Here is a 23,439-nt window from a genome sequence, read left to right as displayed (position 1 = left end):
GAGTCTGTCTTCCAGATCTCTTATACTGATGCCAAAATTGAGGTTGTATCTTACACCAAGACTTTAATGCTGATGATAAAACTAAGACGCTAGTACTATTGACAAAATTGAAGCAGTGATTTCCCTAAGAAGCCAGTATTGATGACAGACTCAGAGAGTTTTTTTTTTTTTTCACTAAGTAGCCGGTGCTATTGGCAAATTAGAGACCTTCTTACAGAGTAACCTAGAAATAAGGGTAAAATTGAAGCTGGTTTTCACCAGATATTTAATATTGGTGACAAAAAAGAAGATATCTTACAGTGCCAATAACTGGTTTAAAGCCATTTTTTTCTGTTACCAAGTATCTCATATTGAGGTCGTATTTTCCAAAAAGCCTCATTTTCCTAAGAAAATATATTGGGATAAAAATTTAAACCGCGTGTCTCCAGATTATCGATATTCATGACAAAACTGAAGCTCTGATTTTCTCCAGTTAGCCAATATTGGCGACACGATTCGCTGCTCTTCATCAGATGGTGCGTGGCGCCAAATTTAGTGATAAGATGCCAGATATTACCATTCATGAAGATGATCATCAGTCACTTCAACTAGTGTGCATTTTCATGAGTTACTTTCTGCCTATGCATTCAGTGCGTTCATCTGCATTTGAACAGTTTTCACATTTCTGCTTTATTTGGACGCTTATTTGGCATTCGAATACCATTATAATAATAATGAAACTTAGAAATATCATTGCAGGAGAACTGTAAAATATCTGACAATAATTAAGACCAAATCCTATATTCATCTCGTAAGAAGAGATATAAAAAGATGAATTGACAGATATGTCATGTATGATGGAATACATATTTAATACATTGATACATATAAATATATATGCTTGGGATCGCCTAACTACGTGACGTATATATGCAGATGTACAACAGATGAAAATAGAAAACTAGGTGTAAATCCCGACCTGTTTAATTCTATTCAATTCTAAGACATCTTCAAGAAAACAAGAAAAGTGAAGCTCTCGGAGTATATATATATATATATATATATATATATATATGTGTGTGTGTGTGTGTGTGTGTGTGTGTGTGTGTGTGTATGTGTGTGTGTGTGTGTGTGTGTGTGTGTGTGTGTATACTCAGTCTTTCATTTTTCCCAGTGGCAGCACATTTGAGTGGTACAGTCCTGGGGTTACATTTCTTAGATCCGTGGTTAGCACCTTGCCTACCGCTCGCAAGTCAACCCAGTTGTAAACTGGTGGCACCAATGTCTGGTGAGGCAAGAAAACTGGCTTGGGACTAATATCTGCCCTCCTGAAAGTTTGGTGACAAAACGGAAGGCTGTAGCCTAACGTGGGGGCATCCCTTCAAAATAGGAAAAGGGGTAAGCATACAACGTGAAATATTAAGTTCTCCCTGACTGTTAGACTAAGAAACGAAAATTAAAATGAAGAAAGAATAACAAATATAATAAAAAAAAAATTTGTTCAAATTAAACATAAGTCTAAGAGCACTCTTTCTTGACGAGGTCACCAAAGACCGGAAATGTTGCAACGCCAAGTCGCTTATCCGATGTCAACAATTCTGTTTTGAAGTTGCCTCGTCTTCTTATAATTTTTTTTTGTCTTTTATCTCTGTTCAGTTTCCCTTCGGCTATGTTTGTTTTGGTGCATTTCTTCTGTTTGTTTGAATTCGTTCAATTTTATTTTAATCTGTTATATCTTACGTTCTCTTTTCAACATCAGTAGTAGGTACTACATAAAGTGTTGACGAATTGTAGATTATGGAATGCTTTTGATTCAACAATCTTAGTTTGCAATTCTTACTTTTACACACGCTCTCTCTCTCTCTCTCTCTCCTCTCTCTCTCTCTCTCTCTCTCTCTCTCTCTCTCTCTCTCTCAATTATGATAAGTAATGATTTAGTTAGTACTAATTATGATATTCTTCTCACAATAGGCTGTGTAAAGAGGTTTATAGCAGACCCAAGGTCAAACAGCAATAATCAAACGGCCACCACTCAGCGTTAGAAAACTAACGTGACGAGCAAAAAAAAAAAAAAAAAAAGTGCATCACAAGTGAGTCGTAACCCTATGATTGTTGCATCAGTAACATATCCTGTATCCTCATAGGGGGGTAGCCCCGTCAGTGCTGCTGACGTGGTGCACTGTAAGCATTACTAAAGGATGTTTGCTGCTGCCATTCGACACCTATAGCTGCAATCGCTTTGCAATTTACTTTACCACCATTTCTGTTCCCTTTCAGTATATCCAGGTAATATCGTGGAATGCCTGTTTAGATAAAGGTCCAGAACAGGTGTATATATTGAAGAATGAACATTTCTTTCCATATGTTCATCTAGATTCCCCCTTAATTTATCCAGTTTAACTAAATAAAAACCACAGCCACTCTGAAGCCAGTCTTTTATGAATGACTGTTCATCTCCGGCAATCGAGGCATAAGTCTATCATTTAGTACCCGGTATCTGGTGGTATACAAGTAATTTCCATCAATGAACATCTGGGAAAACCAAACAACAAGACATTTCCTTAAATCGATAGCCGGGATTCGGATAAAGAGTGCTTATTTTTCCCCTTGGTCAGTGGCCGGAGAGGTTGGTACTAATTTTTCCACTGCTCGCTGGTCTGTTGTTGTCGGGAAAGAAAGTTAACTTTTAACTATTTAAGACGGCTGCCACGAACTTTCCACCCAGGCTTTGAATTTTCCATCGTGACTCTCTCTCTCTCTCTCTCTCTCTCTCTCTCGTACGAAGAGAAGGTTTGTTGACCAAGGATGTTTGGATCGGTGGGACCGACTTTATAATATCATACTTTCGCTGACATATAATTTTGCAGACTGCAAATGCTCCCAGTTTTTCCAAGGTCCTTTTAATAGATGTTCTCATAACCTGGCCTAAACGCCAGGTATTGATATCAAAAGAGAGTAAAAAGATGTTAGATGACTAACGCAGTATGTCAAATCGAATGCGAGAAAAATAAGAAATGTTCTAAAAAATACACAAATCGATTTCCTATTTTCTTTCAGAGCAACAGCATCTAAAACAGTTTTTACACCTACCGAAAACGAGATGTAACTCAGTTAAATATAAAGTAATCGCAAGTATTTTCACAAATGCATACGAAGTCTTAAGTTTGCATGTTTTTGTTGTTTTTAAGTCTATCTCAAAGCGCCTTTGTGGGCAAACCAAACAAAGACTCCCAAAACATCTTGATCGCTAGCGATGGTCGCCCAAGAAGATGACGAGATGGATTATGAAAAGATGAGTGGTAAATCATCTCTAACATAGAAGTTCTTTAAGAAATTACAGTAGCAGAAAAGGATTTGATAAATGTTGACCATTTTGCGTAATACTTTCAGAAAAAAATAAAACTTTGATTGCATAACGAAATCAGATGAGAAATAGGGTCATTTTCGAGGTGACAGATCGAGCGGTAAAGCATCCTTAGCTTAGAAGTTCCCGAAGCAATGGCTGCAACGTAGGAGAATTGGCATAGACATTGTGCATTTTCCGCAACGTTCTCAGAAAAGACCACATTGCATAACGAAATCGCATGACAAATAAAAGGAACATTTTGGCGCGTAAGACGCTTCGTGGCCGTCATCTCCGCATCGCCGTGCATTGTGGGAGCGAATGAACCAATCAGCGACTTCCGAACTCCTCAAAACATTGCAGGTAACGCAATCGTTCCTCACGTTCTGTCGTCTATTTAACCCTTTTAATGGAGCTTGTGCTAGCTGATAGTTATTAATTATCGTTCGTAAATGTTTGTAGAGTGGTTTGATGGCGGAATCTGGCCGGGATGGCGGCCGAGAAGGGCGGAATCGAGAGTTGGGAAATATTGCCTGGCTCAGTTGCCGGGAAAGTTTTGGCGTTTGAAGGCGCCAGGCGAGTTACCTCCGTCACTCATTCATTTATTAACCACAATTAGGCTCCGAGGAGGGAGCGAATTTAGGCGAATTCGCTTAGGGTAAGGCTCGCCCTCGTCGGGGGACCGATGTTTGCGCACGTTGCACGCCCGCGTTGCAGACAGCGTCAGCAAGAAAGGGCGCGAAGTTTTTATTGGGCGAGAAAATTTTTTTTTTTTACTTTGAGCTGAGGGCGATGACATTGCCCAACGTGAAGTGTCGTTTTCGTTTTCGCGAATAAATCCAAATTTATCCTTCAGATTCACAAAGATTTAGTGTCTGTCAACTAAACATTCTGAGAATATCTTCAAGATAAATCAGAGAAGTTGCAAGTTCCCCCTTCCATATTTTTTTTCTTCTACCTCATAAGATTGCGTAAGCAACTTCATAGCAAGTGCTTCGTTGCGTTACTAGCAGCGTTTCGTGGCCTTGGCTTGGTAGGGACCTCGTCGTTGCCATCATGGATGTGCTAAAGAGTGTGGCTTTATGACAGAGAATAGGGATCCTTAGTATAAATCTGAGTGGTGGTTGTAAACTGTCCCACAGACCTTTGGGTGTTCCTTATTTATTGAACAGGCTATCCCTGGTTTGGGGTAGTTCCTTATTGACCTCTTGAATAGGCTATCCCTCGTTTAGGGTCTTCCTTATTTATGTAATAGACACTCTTGTCTTGAGGTGTTCCATATTGAATAGGCTATTGCTAGTTTAGGGTGTTCCTTATTTGTTTAATAGGCTATCCTTAGTGTAGGTTGTTCCTTGTTTATTGAGTAGGCTATCCCGAGGTTAGGGTGTTCCTTGTTTATTGAATAGGCTAGGCTATTCCTAGAGTGGGGTGTTCCTTATTTATTGAATAGGCTACCCCTAGTTTGGGGTGTTCCTTATTTATTGAATAGGCTATCCCTAGTTTTGGGGTGCTCCTCAGTTATTGAATATAGCTAGATCATCACAGCAAGCCACCGCAGGCCAGCTACCATCAATGCAAGCCACCCTCCGAAAAAGTACATTATAACGCGTCCTGACACCCGAGATGGGCATCAGTCGCGACTTGTTGTTGGTGAGAAACGGAGCTAAAGACCTCTACTCTCCTTTCGAAGTAAGTATTTTCCCCAAAGTTAGAAATTAAGGCCAAATTTTAAGATTTAAACAGATTTAAACAGAGGGTACTGAAAACGGTCTCAAACGTAGTGCAAATCTCACCAAAACGCGTTCAACATTTTTACTTACAACTCGAGGTATTTAGAAGATTGACGCCATCTCGATGTTTACGGAGTAGCTTGTGTCAATAAACTAACTATTTCCTGTGATAAATCCGCACACCACTTGTACCCACAGACGCTGGAGCACTTTTTATCACAACAATCGAAACACGATTCTCATCAACAAACAAGCCAGGCGTAAACAGCTGTTGGGGTATAGAAGAGATGACGAGAAGCGTGCTCTTGGCTAATTTGTAAATAAGTAGTAAAACATCAATATTTTACATATTTATGATGATTAATTTGAAAATATTCGTTATTGAAAAAGTAACTCGACTCTGACTCAAATTTAAGTAATTATTTTTCTGAATTAGAACGTTCTTTCAAGTTCTGTATATTGACGTCACGACTCTTGACTTTCGTACCTATTGTAAATAATTGCTATACTCAACTGTCATTGCAGAACAGTTTACCAGTTATTCGTGCAGATTGTTATCAGCTATACATGTAATTGTTATAATCGTAATGCGCATATATATCTTTATTATTTACTTTTTGGATATATGAAGATGTTTTACTGCTGGATTATCGCCGTAGTGTGACGCAATCGTTTTCGGTCCATGGGCCTCTGTCTGTTTTCGCACCATAAGAAATTATGGGCCGAATTTGCAATGACCAGAAAGTCGTTAAAAGAGGAAAGTTAGCATTGAGGGGCATATGTTTTGACTGAGAAAAACAAATACAAATTTATTCAATAGCTAGCTTTGTAAAAAATACTTGTTATAAAAACTTGTATTGACAACTAAGCAGCATGTCTACTATGGGTTTCAGAGACAGTGCAAGCACGTTTTTGGGCAATACCTATTTCTGTAACGAACACTCGTAACAGAGCAGATTTTTCTTTAGTGCATTACCCCCAGTGCCGTAATTTATAAGGGTATCGTGAATCACTAATCGTAAAGAATAACTACACTTGTCCTTGTACTAATAGACCAAAACTCCATTATCCAGAAATGGATAGGACACACCAGTAAACAGCTCCACCTACCCTCTCCCCCCACCTCCACCGCCACCCCTGTCCTTCTTCCTTCCTTCACCTTCCCTTCTCTCTCTCTGAAAGTTGTTGCAGTTTAAACTTATTTTCTATGATTTTTCCATCTATCTATCTAATAATAGTAGTTTACATTGGTGGATATATCTAACGATTCACTCGGTTGTTACCTGCCCATTGACCGATATATTTTATACACTGATCCACAACTCAACTCTCTCTCTCTCTCTCTCTCTCTCTCTCGTCTCATCTCTCTCATATCCTCTCTCTCCTCCTATCTGCTCTCTCCATCGTCTCTCTCTCTCTCTCTCTCTCTCTCTCTCCTCTCTCTCTCTGTTTCTTTTATCGTAATTCGAAAAATGAACAAAAGAAAATATATTTGTTCCGAACGGCATACAAACCTTCGGTCCTTTTACGATAGGAAGGTACTAGCGGCAGCTGGATAGGTCGTAAGCTTTCGAACAAGGGGTTCGGTAGTTAACTGCTTGTCCGACAGGCGCGCGCGCGCGACTGGGAGGTAAACAAATCACTTTTGCTTTCGGCCTGCTGGCGTGTGGACGTGTATCATCGCTCTCTGCCCGCTTCATCGTCGTTTGCTTTCGCATGATTGTGTTTTTCTTTTTCTATGTATCTAGTGAAACTGAATTGTAAGTACAATCATTTCTTTGAATTCAATTGTGAATTAAAGGATCTTGGTTCCCCAACGCCCGTCCTCCGATTAACCCGAGTGCCGGGACTGAAGGGCGTAACTTGCGGGAATTCATTTTCCCAGAATGATCCTCGGATTGGGTATGCTCGGTGCCGAGGGCGGGAGCGCTCGCTCCGAGCGTATATTGGGTTGGAAATGTGTAGATGAAAATCGTAAGTAAGTGCTCTTTTCATTTATATGTTTTTGACCTGTATGCCCGTTGCCGAACGAATGCGCTCGACACGGGAACTTATTCAGTATGAAAGTGGAATCGCAAGTACAGTATTCTTTTTCATTTTCATATATTATTTTTATTGTAGCAATACTCAGTTTGGATCAGTTTCCGAGCTTACCCGGAGATTGATCCTTCCCCCTTTGTATTTTTGAATGAAGTGAAATCGCAAGTGCAGTTCTTTTTCATTTTCATTTTTTTATTGAGATTGCATTGTTGACTGGGGATCAATGTTCAGCTATTCACGGGGAATTGATCCTTCCCCTTTTTTATTTTGTATGAAAGTGAAACGCAAGCGCAGTAGTCTTTTCATTTTCATATATTTCTTGATTGCATCAATTCATTATGGATCAAGGTTTCCAGAAACCTTGATCCATAAAGGTAAGGAATGAAACCTTTCAACCTTGCGCTCGGTGCCGAGGGCGCGAATGCGCTCGATCCGAGCCCTTATTCTTTGTGAAGTGAATTTTCATTTTGTTCCTTATTATTGATTGCATCAATATTATTTGGTTCAAGTTCCGCTCAGCAGGAATTGATCCTTATGCCTTGTATTCGTGCCGATGGCACGATAGCTCTAGGGCTCTTATTTTGTTGTTGGGTACATGGGTACTGTGCGGGGGTGGGGAACGAGACCCCCCCCCCGCTCAGTTCCCACAGATGGCTCTTCCCCTTAGGGGGGGGGGGAGGTTATCGGCGTTCTTCTCCTCGCCCGATCCGTCGAGCGCGGGGGAGGGCGCTCGGTGCCCGATGTACAATTGTATTAGGGGTCTTCCACTCGTTCGGGAGGGATCAAACCCCCGCACGAGGGGATTTCCCCCCCATTAATCACTACTACTTTTATTTCCGCAGGTGCTACTGCCACGAGAGTGGACCTTGGTGAGGTATGGGCGTCCTTCCAATTGCAGAGCGTGCTGGTGTCCAGGGGCTGCGGTTCTATGTATGGGCCCTACTGCGGTCACCCATGGAGTGGTTACCACGCAACCAGGTGACGACGTCCCTCCTCACCTGGTTGTACTCGCCTCACGTGGTAACAGTCTTGCCTACAGCCGCTGTGAAGTGCCGTTCGCCGTACCGAGAGGGGGGCGTGCCGCCGCCGCTCGTGGTTGCCGCGCTGCAGCGACCACACTTCCGCTGCCCTTAGAAACTCGCCCCTGGACCTGCCGCCGGTACCAGGATGTTGCTGGCTGCTGCTCCACTTCCTGTGTTTCCGGTGCTGCCTGCCGTACCTGCCGATTCTGCCTGCCGTTGCTGCGCTGGCTGTTCCTGCCGTTGCTGTGCTGGCTGTCCCTACCGATGATGTGCTGGCCGTGACTGCTGTTCCTGAGATGCCCATACCTGCTGATGTCGTCCCTGTTCGTGGTGGTACTACCCCAGACTTTGGTCTGTCTGTACAGGTGCGTCCGGGCCCTGTAGCTTCGGCTACAGCAGCCCCGGCTCCGCCCTGGATAGCAGATCTTACGTCTGTCCTGAGGAAGCTGACGAAGAAGAGGAGGAAGGTGTCGTGGTCGTCGTCTTCATCTTCTTCATCGTCGTCGGCCGCCGCCTCTTCCCCTTCGACTTCTAAGGCTTTACAGCCGAGGAAGAAGAAGGTCGCCTCCTCCCTCCTAAGAAGCTTCCTCGGAGTCTTCTCTCGGGACCCGTCTCACCTCGGTGGGACGGGAGGGTTCCTTCCGCTGGTCCTCCTGCTCCTTCGGGAGCGGGGCCCGTCTCTTCTTTCCGCAAGGAAGAAGACTACGGGACCAGAGGGGTACCGGCTAACACCGGTACTTCCTCGCCTGGTGTCAGTGGTTCTGCCACTGCATCAGGGTCCGTCTCGGCCTCCCGTTCGCGGGAGGTACCGAGTGTACGGTCCGCCTACCAGCGACCGTGCAGCCAGGAACCAGACCTCTGAGTCCGCTCAGCGTCAGGTTCACGGCACGGGCGGAAGACTGGTGACAGCCGCTCATGCGACTCTCACCAGCCAGCTCTCACTCTCGCGGTGAACAGCTGGCGACCCGGGGACGTGACGGTCCACGACCGACACGGGCTGAGGCTGGGAAGAGGTCCTCCCGTTCGCAGGTTGCCAGCCACGGCTGGAACCAGCGACGTGACGTGCCGTGAGGACAAGCACACCCGGTCCCTCACTGCGACAGTGGAGCCTGCAGGTCGCCTGACCGTCGCTCTCACAGAGAGCGATCGGGGTACGCAACCAGCACCAGCTCTTCTGACACTCGAGATCAGTGCCGCTGTGCTCAGTCCAGCCGTTCTCCACAGCGAGACGTTTTCGACCAGGCCTGCAGCTCGATCGTCACCGCGGGTTGACGATCGCCTGCAGCCCTCCAAGCGTGCTGGTCCTGCCAGCGAGCGACGAGGGAACGTCAGGTCTGCCTCTCCCGTACCTTCAACCTCCTCGGGTTACACCGGGAGGAGCGAGGTATTGAGGAGTGATCGTGAGGGGTGCGCCCCTCATGATCCCACCACGACGCCCTACGTGCCAGCACTTCGGTTCTGGACCGGCCAGGACGTATGCTCAAGTGGATGGGGAAGACCGAGAGGGCTGTCGCTGTTGCCCCCTTCTTAGGAGGAGGGTTCTCGGAATATGCTCTTGTTCGAAGGGCTTAACGGTCCCACTCTGCAAGATGCTGTGACTTCCGAGATCCAGAGGAACTTTGCCGAGGTTACGGCGCTGATTCGTCAGCACAATGACCTCGGGAAGGATCGCCGCTCCCACCAGCAGAGCCACGTCTCGGCTCGAGTCGTTTTGGGGCCCGAGAGGGAATCCAAATCGACGGTGGGGCTGCCGCGATCGAGCTTGCCGACTGGGTGGAGCCAGGTAGTCCTCTCGTCTCCAGACAGGAGGCTAGCTCTCTCGGTTCTGGACGGTCGAACAAGCTCCTTCATCTCCTCTACTGCGACAGAGGCGTTTCTACGTGTCTTCGGACATCGTATTTATATATCCCTTCGGTCCTCCTGAGGTTTCGGCCCCTCGACGAGGACTGGAATGAGTCGGAGCGGTATCGGCTCTCTCCTGTCAGGTGTCGATCAGCCCCACCCAGACGACGTTCACAGTGGCGGCAGACCCTTACCTACAGTGAGAGTTCGTAACCCTCCTCGGGAAAACGTTTTCTCCTGACGATACGTTTTCCCAGACTCTGAGAGGCCATCGCCGCAAGGCGATGGCTGCTCCTGCTCTTCTCCAACTGCTAGTTCCACTGGGAAGGCGAGCGAGTATTCCAATTCCTTTTCCTCCCCATTGCCCTCTCTCCTTACGGCTACGAGGGAAAGGGGAGGGATCCTACAGAGATTTCTCTGTAAGATCCCACGTTAGGGGCTGCGCCCTGCCGCTACCGGGGGGACCTTCGGGTCTACCTGACGTAAGCCCCGGTCATTGAGGAGGGATCCTGCCAGCCATTGGGACCCGGTCCAACAGCAGGCGTACGTTCCAGGGGCATCGAAGGACGTAGCATGGAGACAGGAGATCAAGACCATGCTGAGCAAGAGAGCTGTAGAAATCGGTACGGATCAATCACCGGGCTTTACAGCCGACTCTTCCTGGTGGAAAAGTCTACAATAGGCTGGCGCCCAGTGATAGATCTCTCTTCCCCGAACCGGTTGGTTCGCCAGACCCGGTTCACGATGGAGACGGCACGCTCAGTGCTCGACTCTATCAGGGAGAACGATTTCATGCTTGCAGTGGACTTGAAGGATGCGGATCTACAAATACCCATCCATCAGTCCTCCAGAAAGTACCTCCGCTTCATCCTCGACGGGACGGTGTACCAGTTCAGGCCACGTTGCTTCGTCTCTCAACCGCCCCACAGGTGTTCAACGCGAGTGTTCACTCTGGTGTCTGCTTGGCCCATTCGCACGGGATACGTCCTGATGAGGTATCTCGACGATTGCTTAGTCCTGGCGAGCTCCCGCTCGCAGTTGCTACAGGACAGGGATCGATCTGCTCGAGTTCTGTCGCGATCTGAGGATCGTTCTGAACTTCGAAAAGTCCGATCTCGAGCACAAGCAGAGGATGAAGTACCTGGGTATGCTGATCGACACGGTAGCAGATTCAGGGAGGCAGCCAACCAGTTCCTGTCTCGGCAGGAACAGGTAGCTCAGCAATGGCAAGTCGTGATCGGACACCTGTCGTCACTCGGGATGCCAGTCCCTAACGGGCGTCTTCACCTGCGGTCTCTTCAGGGAGACCAAAGGAGAGTTGGTCACAGGCGATGGATCCCCCAAGCCTTCCATGGTCACTGACACAGGAGGTGAGGCAGGTACCTAGCCAGGTGACTGGACGACAGGAACCCCTTAAGAGAGTGCCCTCCGGGAGTACTCTCCCCCCCGTGGACATGCAGCTGCTCTCAAGACGGCATCGACCGAGGGAATGGGGGTTGCACACCTGGAAGAGTTGCGGACTTCAGGAGTGTGGTACGAGAACGACAAGCACCTTCACATCAATGTACTGGAACTAAAGGCAGCGTTCCTCGCTCTCCAAGAGTTCCAGGACCGCTTGATGGGACACTCAGTGGTGTTGATGTACGACAACACCACGGTGGTGGCTTACGTCAACAAACAGGGGGGGCCTAGTGTCTCTCCCGTTGTATCAGTTGACTCGGCAGGTGCACGATGGGCCGAGGCACACTCAATAGAGCTGTCGGCACGCTACATTCCAGGGAAGGAATGTAGTAGCAGGGACACGCTCAGCCGTCGGGATCAGGTGATAAGGCCCGAATGGTCTCTACACCAGGACGTGGCGGAAAGGCTCTTCGACCTGCGACCAGTAGAGGATCTGTTCGCCATCCGCACATCAGGAAGCTCCAGGTGTTCTTCTCGGCCTCGTGCCGGATCCATGGGCAGCTGCAGAGGACGCTCTTCAACACCCGTGGGACAACCTCTTCGCCTATGCCTTTCCCCCCGTTCAGCCTGATTCACAAGGTGATCAGTCGAGCACTGGTCATCCCGAATCTCAGGATGATCCTGATGGCTTCCAAATGGCCACAGGCCATTTGGTATCCGGACCTGCTGGCTCTTCTCGCAAGAGAAACCGAGAGAGATTCCCCATTGGCACAACTTCTCGGCCAGCCACACGTCGAGCGGTACCACACCGAGCAGTCCAGTCCCTACGTCTTCACGGCTGGCTGTTATCCACCTTCTCTTGCGTACGAGAAGCTTTTTTCGTAGCGCAGCAACAGAGATTGGCTGGAAACGTCCGTCAGTCCTTCTGCGGCTGTGTACCAGGGGAAGTCGGCCGTCTTCGGTGGTTGGGGTCGTAGACGGGGCCTATCTCTTCTCAGAGCCAATCTTCAGCAGGTAGCGGATTTCCTCGTTTTTTCTTCGCCGAGGAAGCTCCTCTAAGTTCCCACAGTCAAGGATACAGAGCCGCCTTGTCGCTCCTCCTGAAACTGACGGGATTGGACATCTCGAACTCGTTCGAGATCTCCTTGCTTAGGAGCAGCTTCCAAAGGTCTTGCCAACCCAGGGAAATCAAATGACCCTCGTCTTGCTGGACCTGGCATCGGCGAAGAGAGTACGGGAGCGTCATGCAGATAATGATGCGGATGAGATGCTGCTTTGTCCTGGGAGGACGCTACGTCGCTATCTGAAGAGAACTCGACACCTCGGGCCTGAGTGTCGACGCCTCTCCGTTAGCAAGGGTCAACAAGAAAGAAGTATCAAGAACACTCTTTCGTCCTGGCTGCGTGAGGTCTTCAGGAGGGCGTAGGAGGCTGATGGCAGTGACGACATCCGTACGTCCCGTCCGAGAAAAACTCACGAAGTCAGAAGTGTTGGCCCCTCGTTGGCGTTTCGTAAGAACTTCTCCGGGGTGGCGCAGGTATGGAAGGTGGGGTCTGGTACAACCAGACCACCGGCAACTTCCTTTTATACCTCTTGGATATTTGCCCATAGGTCCTTGGATCTCGGTTTCCTTAGGACCTGTGGTGGCTGCTCAAAACCACGTCGTCTAGCTAACCCAGAACCCTAGCAGGCTGAACAGCATCGAGTCCTGGTGTGACTGTATGAATAGATAGTGATGAGAAAGTGACTGGCTTCTCTTCTATCTTTTCTTCCCCTCTACTGTGGGTAGAGGGATACGGTCATCACCCTGCTGGATAAGGACGAGATGCCGGTGAGCTATATGACAGAGCCCATCCTATCCTTTCACGGAGGGATGGGAGCAGAATATCCACACTTCCTTCTACAAGGGGGGGAAGTGGATGCCTACAAGAGTCAAAACCATGACTTTAACTTTGCTCCTGTACAGGAACAAGTTCTTACATTGCTGGTACGAAGAGATACGCTTGCCTCTCTCTTAGTACTCGGTCCAGAGGTCTGACCATTGATCCTGCGGTGCACACCCCGATCAATCGGACAGAGGCTTGGATCCCTCCCTCGCTCTTACGACCAGGGAGGCTTCCAAGGTTGGGCGAACACCAGTCTGTTCACAAAGACTCAGATTCCACCCACCAAGAAGTGAGTCTTCCTATTGTAAAAGGACGAAGGGTTTGTATGCGTGTCGGAACAAATGACAATTTGTCTAAAATTGCATTTTTCCTAACTATACAAACCTGAGGTCCTTTTACACATAGCCCCACCTCATGCCACCCCTCACTCTGCAGTTTTTGCTTGGGCCAAAAGCAAAAGTGATTTGTTTACCTCCCAGTCGCGCGCGCGCGCCTGTCGGACAAGCAGTTAACTACCGAACCCCTTGTTCGAAAGCTTACGACCTATCCAGCTGCCGCTAGTACCTTCCTATTGTAAAAGGACCTCAGGTTTGTATAGTTAGGAAAAATGCAATTTTAGACAAATTGTCATTTCATACTTGTATAGCATTAATTAAATACTTTCAAGTTTTTAATTCAGTCGTAATGATGAATGTAGGTGCATCTACTAGTGCTCGCAAAATAGTTAAGCAGGACATAGGTATGTAAAATTTAAAAAATGAGAGAGAGAGAGAGGGGATGAGAGAGAGAGAGAGAGAGATGAGAGAGATGAGAGAGAGAGAGAGAGATAGAGAGAGAGACGAGAGAGAGAGAGATGACGAGGGGGACGGAATAGGAAGGGACATTCACTGTGGCCAATCGGTATGTGCTTACCCTCCACTGGGTATAAGACTATAAACAAAACGTTGAAATTGGTGAAATTAGGCTATGTATTGGAAGTATATATACATAAATATTAAAGCAATTTTATCATTATTGCATTACTATGACAACTAGAATTCATGGAAACAGTTTATAATAATGGAACGGCGTATGTGTGAAGCCTCCACTAATGTGGCAACGATGATTTTGCCATTCTTAGCATGCAAACATTAAAGCATGCAAACATTAAAGGTTACATTTATTTCTGGCATACGATTATTTAAGAAATTCAAAATACTAATAAAGACTGAAATCAATGAAAAGTGCTAGCAAAAACAAAAAAGCAAAAAAAAAAAAACGTAGTCTTTCCTCTATGCACTTTTCCGTATTCGTTCCTCTATGGTTTTCGGCAGCCAGATGTACGAAAACGTTAGAAACATTTGATTTTACTCTACGTTAGAAATATCTGTAATTTTTTCGGGGTAATTTGGTTGCAAAAAGGGATAATCTACATGAATTAAATCAAAAATTTTAAATAACAATGTAAATTTAAACTAAATAACGAGTAAAGTAAAACAGTTTAGGGGAATAAAACTTTGCAGTTTCGTCGTCTGTCGTCGTCTGCTGTTTGTAATTGTGTTTATGGCGCGCGCGCTTAGAAACCAGGAACAGCAACGGGTTTAAAGTGCAATGTGGAGCCTGAACTGAGAACCAAAATGTGTATAATAACAATCAAATAAGCACTGTGAGTGTCAGTTGTGATGGCAGTAAGGATAAAAACCGCCGATTACAAGGTAAGAATGAATTCAGTTCCAACCATAACCCCGGGAATAACAAGTTTCATACTTTCACTAATATAGGCAACAAAATGTTGTTTTATTGTGCTGATTACAACTGCAATCTTGAGTAAGATCAATAAACGTTACATACATACGCTAACATTGTTCAAATGAGTGCTGGGAAGGCTGGGGAAAGATGGTGTCCGTCACTGTGAGATGAGAACCGTCCATGCAAAAAACGTAGGGCCGCCATATTGGATTTCAAAACTGCCTTGAAAACATATTTTACGAAGAGCTCACATGCTTATTTTAGTTCGTATGGGGCTTTCATATATCACAATATGTTGACGAAACTTCAGTCTTTTGAAATAGTATGCTTAGAGTTGCAATTGTATTCATGTTTCACCAATTAAATATCGAGTGAATAAGACCCGTCTACCGTGATGAGGGTTGGCCTGTACTGATTGTTTCCCCCTAGGCTAACCCTGGTTTAGGGTGTTCCTTATTTGTTTAATAGGCTATCCCTAATGTAGGTTGTTCCTTGTTTATTGAACAGGCTATCCCTAGTTTAGGGTGTTCCTTATTTATTGAACAGGCTATTCCTAGCGTGGGGTGTTCCATATTTATTGAATAGGCTATCCCTAGTTTGGGGTGTTCCTTATTTATTGAATAGGTTATCCCTAGTTTAAGGTGTTCCTTATTAATTGCGTAGGTTATCCCTAGTTTTGGGGTGCGCCTCAGTTTTTTAATATAGGCTAACCCTAGTTTGGGGGTGTTCTTTATGTATTCCCTATGTATTGAATAGGCAATCTTTAGTTTGGGGTGTTGCCTGAGACTAGGTACTATATAGATATTTCTAAAGTGGATTTTAGAATTTTATCACACATCAAATAGTGAATTGTGGTTATAAATTAGGGTAGAATATCACGACAGGCCAACCCTCATCACGGTGGACGGGTCTTATTCACTCGATATTTAATTGGTGAAACATGAATACAATTGCAACTCTAAGCATACCATTTAAAAGACTGAATTTTATACATTCAACTTACCTGTCAGATATATACATAGCTATTACTCCGTCGTCCGACAGAAATTCGAATTTCGCGGCACGCGGCAGGTAGGTCAGGTGATCTACCCCCCCGCCGCTGGTGGCGGGAATAGGAACCATACCCGTTTTCTAATTCATAATTTTTCTGTCGCTGGAATGTAAACAACGTTTTGCAGTTCCTCCTGACTTGTTTTTTGGATTTCATCGCCATCGATCTACTCGGGGCTATCTTTTGCAGGGAAGTACTGGATCTTTGGTTCGGCATACGCATATTAATTTGTTTTTATAACTTTGGCTTCGAAAATTTCGAAGAATTGTTTACGTGTAACTACCGAACTTTTCGGTAGACACTCACATAGTTTGCAAGAAGGAAAATTTTAATATTTATTCATAATAACGTGTAGTAAATGTTAGAATTGATTGAGCTAACTTCCTTCTTGAGGATGTAAGGAAAGATAGTTACGCTTCCTTTAGAAATTTATATAGCTCTCGTACTAACGAGCAGTTAGAGCATTAACAATACTAGTAGTGTGGTATCCTCATCTCCTTCTTACTTCACAGAATCTTCAAATTCATATTGCAAATTGAAGACAAAGGAATGTAGCTCAAAATACGAGCTATTGAAAGGTAAGAAGTGATTTTAGTGTTAGGTGCAGTGGAGGTGCGTTCTGATCGGCTCTGTTTCGCTCCCAGGCCTAGACCTCTTCCAAGCTCACATACCCAGAGGAGAAGGAAAGTCGAAAGCCATACGGAGGTTATGGAGAATCCCCTTCGATCAGGCGTCCCCTCGGCAGGCTCTATAACGTCCCAGACTGCCAAGTCGCCATTGGAAAGGCGTCCTAATTAGTAGAGGGTGCGTTCGATCGGCTCTGTCTCGCTCTCAGGCCTAGACCTCTTCCAAACTCACAAGCCCAGAGGAGAAGGAAAGTCGAAAGCCTTACGGAGGTTATGGAGAATCCCCACCGATCGGGCGTTCCCTCGGCAGGATCTGTAAAACGTCCCAGACTGCCGAGGGATAGCCATTGGAAAGGCATCCTTTAAAAAATTAAAAGTGCGTCTGTTCTTCAGTTTGCTTCATCTTACATCCGAAAAGACGAAAAGAATGTACATGTTTGGAGTTCGGACGATCTGGCTCGTTCTCTGAATAAGAGAACACTGACTCACTGAGCGAGAGGCTGAGAGCCAGCCAGCAAGCTAGCGCGAACCACGTTCCAACAGACTAGCGCGAGCCGCGTTCCAACAGACTAGCGCGAGCCGCGTTCCAACAGACTAGCGCGAGCCTCGTTCATACAGTAAAAAAAAAAAAAAAAAAAAAAAAACCGCGAGCCGCGTTCCAGCAACTGAGTGCGAGCCGCGTTCCAGAACTTTTTTCTTGGCGCAAGGCGCCTTCAAAGAGAAAACAGATGGCTTAACTAAGGAGCCTTATAATAGAGTGGCAATCAGAAGGATGCATCCATTGAACATTTACTGGCAAGAGGCTCGTATAACAAGACTAGAGGCGCTCGGATCTATAGGGCGCACGGGACCTTCCACGCAAGCGGAACGTTCCAGGAGCGAGTCTCCTTTCTAGCGTGCGGAACATTACAGGCGCGCGGAACTATCCAGACGCCAGGCGCTAGGCGCAAGGATCCAGACGCCAGGCGTCAGAAGATTCCAAAATCTTCATTTGAGAGAGAGGTCAGTCGCGAGACTCCTCTTTGAGTTTTTAACTTGAGCAACTTTCCCCTGGCAAATGTGCAAGATGTCGCACAGGCGGCCGTTGCTTTTGTCAGAAGGATTCTGATACTAAGACAAGCCCCTTTTCATTATTCAGAAGATTCCTGTGTTAGGCAGTTCTCTCAATGCGGACTCTTTCCCTTCATCCATGCTCTTCCCCTCGTTTTTTGAGGAGGCAAGAAAACTTTGGGGAGTTTTTCTTAATAAGAATCTCATCGACGTTTGGGTATGATGGCGGATAGGAAATATCTACTTCCTTCCGTAAAACCCTAGTGATGAACAGGAAGGGTTCTGTTCTCTTCCGGCGATTTATGAGGAAATCACGAAGATTTAAAGATTTCCTGGATTAACTTCGTTCCTTAAGGATATATATATACTCTTTCTTTCGTTCTATTAACGAAAAGAACGAAGATAGTAGAAGGTAGTAGAGTTTCTACTGTATGAGAATACGATACGGTCAAATCATAAACACATACCGTAGTTACTTCTTTTCTGTGCAACTTAATTATCAGTATCCTTCTACGACTTCCCTAGAAGGACTACGCTTAAAGGGATTGTTAAGACAACACCTACTTAGCTTCTAGATTTATCGAAGTCTTGTTTCGCTTAAATATGCTTTAATAAGAACTTCCTGAAGTTCGATAATAATTTTATAAAATTCCTTTATTAAATGGAGTAGCTGGCAACTCTGGAAGAGTAAGCGGGGACTGCTTTCGCTGAGAGCCTGAGACCAACGCAGTACGCCTACGCCTGTGACTGTCAAGTAACCATGTAGGTGTCAGTCATGAGCGGTCCGGGGTATATCTCTTTCCTGCGGGATGGAATAACTTCCGGTTATCTCTCCCCTACAATCGCGTCTTAACTCGGATTGAGGGGATAGTTAAGCTAACATAAATAAATTTAAATATTGTATGCCGGTTTTGCTAAGAAGCTTTCAATAAGAGAGATAGTACAACCTTTCAATGCTGTTTACCGTAGGTAACATTATTAAAGGATTCTATCGCAGCAGAACATTATATTATGTAATGCTCTCAGGCTTACGAAAGCATAGCTTATTAGAGCTCCTGCTCAGAAGATGGATGAGTCGGATGGGAAACATTCTCTTTGGGGCAGAACTTGTTTCCCTGAATGGACTATACTACGTATATAAAGCTTTTTCCTACTAAGAACGGAATTAACATGTGGAAGATGTCGGGTACCATAAAGGCACAAGTGTTCTGGCACTTAACATAAAAAGAATTAGAAGAAAGCGCCAGTCTGGCGCAATGCTCCAGAAGCGCCAGTCTGGCGCAAAGAAGCGCCAGCCTGGCGCAGTGAGCCAAGAGCACCATCCAAGATTTTCTCGTTTTAGCGAGTTATTAACCTAAGATTCCAGTAGCCTCTCGGACACCAAGCCTCGTAACGGCAAAATTCGTTCCTGATTTCGTTACCCTTTTAATCACTTTAGGTCAATTCCACGACACTCTCATATCGCAAAGAGCATCGAGAATCTCTTTTTTTTTTTTTTTTTTTTTTTTTTTTTTTTTTTTTTCGCTCCTATTCGCGTTAACAAAGAGATCCTTCTCGATCGACGATAATAACTGTTAACATGTTTAACATTATTGGAAAGAGTTGTGAGAACCTGCGGAAAGTCTTCTTCTTAGATCTCTCAGTAAGGTAGAAGACGAACAGGCTTCCTATAGACTGCTTCCTTTTCCTACTTCTCCCCCGATTGAAGATGACGGGGGAAAAGCTTCAAGGAAGATTATCTTGGCAGTACAAGAGCAACTGGCCTCTTTGGTGGGAGTGTTAGCGCCTCGTAGGAAGGACGTTGCGCTTCCAATCAAGAAGTCTCGTCCTCTCTCCCCTGCGAAGCGAGAGGCGTCATGCAGACGTGAAGCTTCCAAACATATCGCGAGAGGCCTTCGGTTTCGAGATCGAGATCGGGGGAGAATCTTACGGAAGACACGTAAACGCGAGAGAGACGTGAGACGTCGTCAAGACATGAAGCGTCATTTTAAAGCTGCTTTTAGACGCTGAGGTGGCTCCAACCAAAAAAAAAAAAAAAAAAAAAAAAATTTTGGCGCCAGTTAGGAACGCCTTTTGAGAGCGAAGCGTCTTCCAGGCGCGAGGCGTCATCCAGACGTCAGCAGCCACACAAGCGGGAGGCGTCAGCCAGGACGCTTGGCGGACTAGAAGCGTCATCCATTTATGGAGAGAAGCCTGGGCTGGTGGGCGCCTTCCAGGACTATTAAACGCGGGGAAGAGGAAGGAATATCATTCCCTTAGCCCCTCTCCTATTAGGAGTTTGTCTCCTCCAGAGGAAAGACGTACTGAATTAGCAGCGGAGACTCATCTAGACCGAGAATTAGAAGTAAACTCGGAGGAGCAGTATCAAGGAAGAGAAGGACTGTCGAACTATAAAGTTTTGACAGCCTGGCTTCTAGAGGAGTATGGAGACGACTTGACTCCTGCCTCTCCTCCTTCTCCGCGCGCTCTTTTCTCGAGTGCAAAGACGAAGAAATCTTCGTCTTTTCTTAGAATGAAAGCCAGCCATTTCGATGAAGAGGGCTCTTCAGTCTTTAGACTCTTGGATGAAGGTCGAAGAAGGAGTTAGTTAGAACGGTCTTCTGCATGCCTCCAGCGAGACTAGCTGGTAAAAGAGGCATTTGGTGTCAGACGGGAGAGAATATGGGTATTTCTCTTCCGTCTACGTCAGAAGCGGACTTTTCGACCTTAGTTGACGCTTCACGTAGACAAGGTTTGAACTCTGCCCGTATAACTTGGGGCATTTCAGAACTGGACATCTCCTCAAGGGACTCTTTCATGTATTGGAAGTTTTTGTTTTCAACTTCTTAGATTGGGTCCCTTGGGGTGATGTCCAAGAAAGCCCATGATTCTGAAGGACTCGAACCAGAAGTCCTTCTGTGTATTTCGTCTTGTATAGACAAACGCGGTTCAGGATGGCTCGGTTGAGATCTCCTCTTTATTTGGAGCAGGTCTTCTTAAAAGAGGACAGTATATAGTGCCTTTTTAACCAAAGCGGTCTCCCACGCTCAGAGGGCAGCGCTTCTGTACTCGCCTTTGTCTGACTTTTTGGTTCCCTTCTCAGTTAGTGAAGGACATTCTCGTTCATTAACTGAGAAGGCGACTCAAGACCTTCTGACGCAGTCAGCAAGGAAGAAGAAACCTGCAGACAGCCTAAAGAACACTGTCATTGTCTGATGAGGAGAAAGACCGGGCCTACAACCTGACACAGATGCGCTAGATGCGAAACATATAGGACAGATAAGAGTGTGCGATGTGGACATTGCCAGACATCCTCGAGACTCTACCAAGCTCGAAGCTCCGGCAAGTGGGGAGAAGCCAACCAGGCGCGAGGCGCCAGGCAGGAGCGAGGCGTCAAGCAGGCGCGAGGTACCAGCCAGCCGCGAAGCTCCAGGCAGGCGCAAGGCGCCACTCCAACCGGGCGCTAGACGCCAGCCAGGCACAAAGCACCAACCTGGCGCGAGACGCCAGCCAGGCACGAGGCGCCAGCCAGGCGCGAGCAGCCAGCCAGGCGCAGCCAAAGCTCTAGGCGCGAATCTCCAGCTAAGACGCCAGGCGCGAGTGAGGGCGCCAGGCAGGCGCGAGGCCCTCCCAGCCAGGGGCCGGCGCCAGGCAGGCGCGAGGCGCCATCCAGGCGCAAGCCAGGCTCTGGACTTCATCCAGAAGAGATCGGTTGCAAAGAAAGCCCTGGTCTTCTTTGGTAAGAGTGGAATCTCTAAAGCACTTCTTGAGTAACTTGATGTTTCCTTCAAACAGCTAAGAATTAAAAGCGCTTGAAGTGCGAGCTTTTAACAATTCTTGTTCTTTTCATAACAATATGTCGTGAGAGTCATATTAGCTGTAATAACGGGAGATGCAACTCTGTGTTGACTTCTCTTTGCACGAAGGAGATCAAGTGGGCCTATGAGAGATCCTTCTCTCTTTGTTATACGTGTCCACGGATGCGTTGCTGGGATAGGGAGCCGACACTGATCCTTAACTAGTAAATTAAAAAATTTTTTTAATTTTAACATAAGTGTATTATTTTCTGAGGTTATTTGAAATGAGTTTGGGGATAGCTCTTTTCAAATTAAGCACAAACCCTCGTGTTAGGATCAGGTGATCGGGATCGGTGTTGTGCTCCTTAAATTATGCCAATAGGCATTGGTGTATTGTCATGTAAGTGGATAAGACCCCATTGACAAATGACCACTAGATTCTATCAAGTAAGTGGATAAAGACCCCATTGACAGATCTACAAGAACTCTTAGCCATAGGTCACATCCTCGCTGAGGCTCTTGAGACGAAGCAGACTACTAGCAATAGCTAGGAAGTCGACCCTTCGTCTAAACACATAGGAACCAAGGTTTTATTTATTTATTACCTACAACGTATGTTGTTTACCTGTCTATTCAGTAATAGCTGTCTTTTACCCTCCACCAATGGTGTGAATCAGCTATGTATATATCTGACAGGTAAGTTGAATGTATAAAAAATGATATTGTTATGATACAATAAAGTTTTATACATACTTACCTGGCAGATATATACAATTAAATGGCCCTCCCAGCCTCCCCTCAGGAGACAGCTGGAAGAAAAATTCATGAATTAGAAAACGGTATCGGTTCCTATTCCCGCCATCCCACGGCGGCCGGGGGGGGGGGGGTAGATCACCTGACCTTACCTGCCGCGTGTGCGCGAAATTCGAATTTCTGTCGGACGACGGTAGTAATAGCTATGTATATATCTGCCAGGTAAGTATGTATAAAACTTTATTGTATCATAACAATATCATGTTTCGTCAACATAATGTGATATATGAAAGCCCCATAAGAACTAAAATAAGCATGTGAGCTCTTCGTAAAATATGTTTTCAAGGCAGTTTTGAAATCCAATATGGCGGCTACGTTTTGCATGGACGGTTCTCATCAGTGACGGCCACCATCTTTCCCCAGCCTTCCCAGCACTCATTTAAAACAATGTTAGCGTATGTATGTAACGTTTATTGATCTACTCAAGATTGCAGTTGTAATCAGCACAATAAAACAACATTTTGTTGCCTATAGTATTAGTGAAAGTATGAAACTGTTATTCCCGGGGTTATGGTTGGAACTGACTTCATTCTTACCTTGTAATCAGTGGTTTTATCCTTACTGCCATCACAACTGAAACTCCACAGTGCTTATTTGATTGTAATTATACACATTTTGGTCTTAATTCACTCCGCAGTGCACTCGAACCACATTGCTGTTCGTGTTTCCTAAGCACTCACCCTCCCGTCAAACAAAGTTACGAGCAGCAGACAACAACACTGATTATGAGATGCAAAGCTTTATTCCCTTAATTGGTTTACTTTACTCAATATTTAGTTTAACTCTACTTCAAAATGTTTATTTAATTTACTTCAAAATGTTTATTTAATTCATGTCCATTATCCCTTTTTGCAACCAAATTAACTCCCAAAAATTACAAATGTTTCGGATGTATACTTACGAGCAGACGACGTGAGGAAAAATGGCTCATCGTTGCCAATCTAGTGGAGCGTCACACATACGCCGATGCATTTACAAACGGTTTCGATGAATTCTAGTTGTCATAGTAATGCAGTAATGATAAAATTGCTCTAATATGTATATATACTCACAAATAGATACGCTAATTTCACTTATTTCCCCGGTTTTGTGTAAGTCTTATACCTAGTTTGGAGGGTAAACACATACCAATTGACAACACTGATAAACAAT

General features: G+C 45.6%; 1 protein-coding gene across 1 annotated transcript in view; it reads left to right on the top strand.

Annotated features, from left to right (window-relative positions):
- The first annotated feature begins 3,691 nt into the window (after positions 1–3,691).
- LOC135214172 (bromodomain adjacent to zinc finger domain protein 1A-like) overlaps positions 3,692–23,439 on the top strand; it is a 29,563-nt gene continuing 9,815 nt past the window's right edge. Inside the window, exon 1 of the mRNA XM_064248241.1 lies at positions 3,692–3,980. The gene's annotated coding sequence lies outside the window, so the exon portion shown is untranslated. The remainder of the gene's footprint in view (positions 3,981–23,439) is intronic.

This window comes from Macrobrachium nipponense, chromosome 45, assembly GCF_015104395.2.
Source record: "Macrobrachium nipponense isolate FS-2020 chromosome 45, ASM1510439v2, whole genome shotgun sequence".
Classification (NCBI taxonomy): domain Eukaryota; kingdom Metazoa; phylum Arthropoda; class Malacostraca; order Decapoda; family Palaemonidae; genus Macrobrachium; species Macrobrachium nipponense.
The sequence above is the reverse complement of the archived record's forward strand: the minus strand, read 5'-3'. Positions and strand labels throughout refer to the sequence as shown.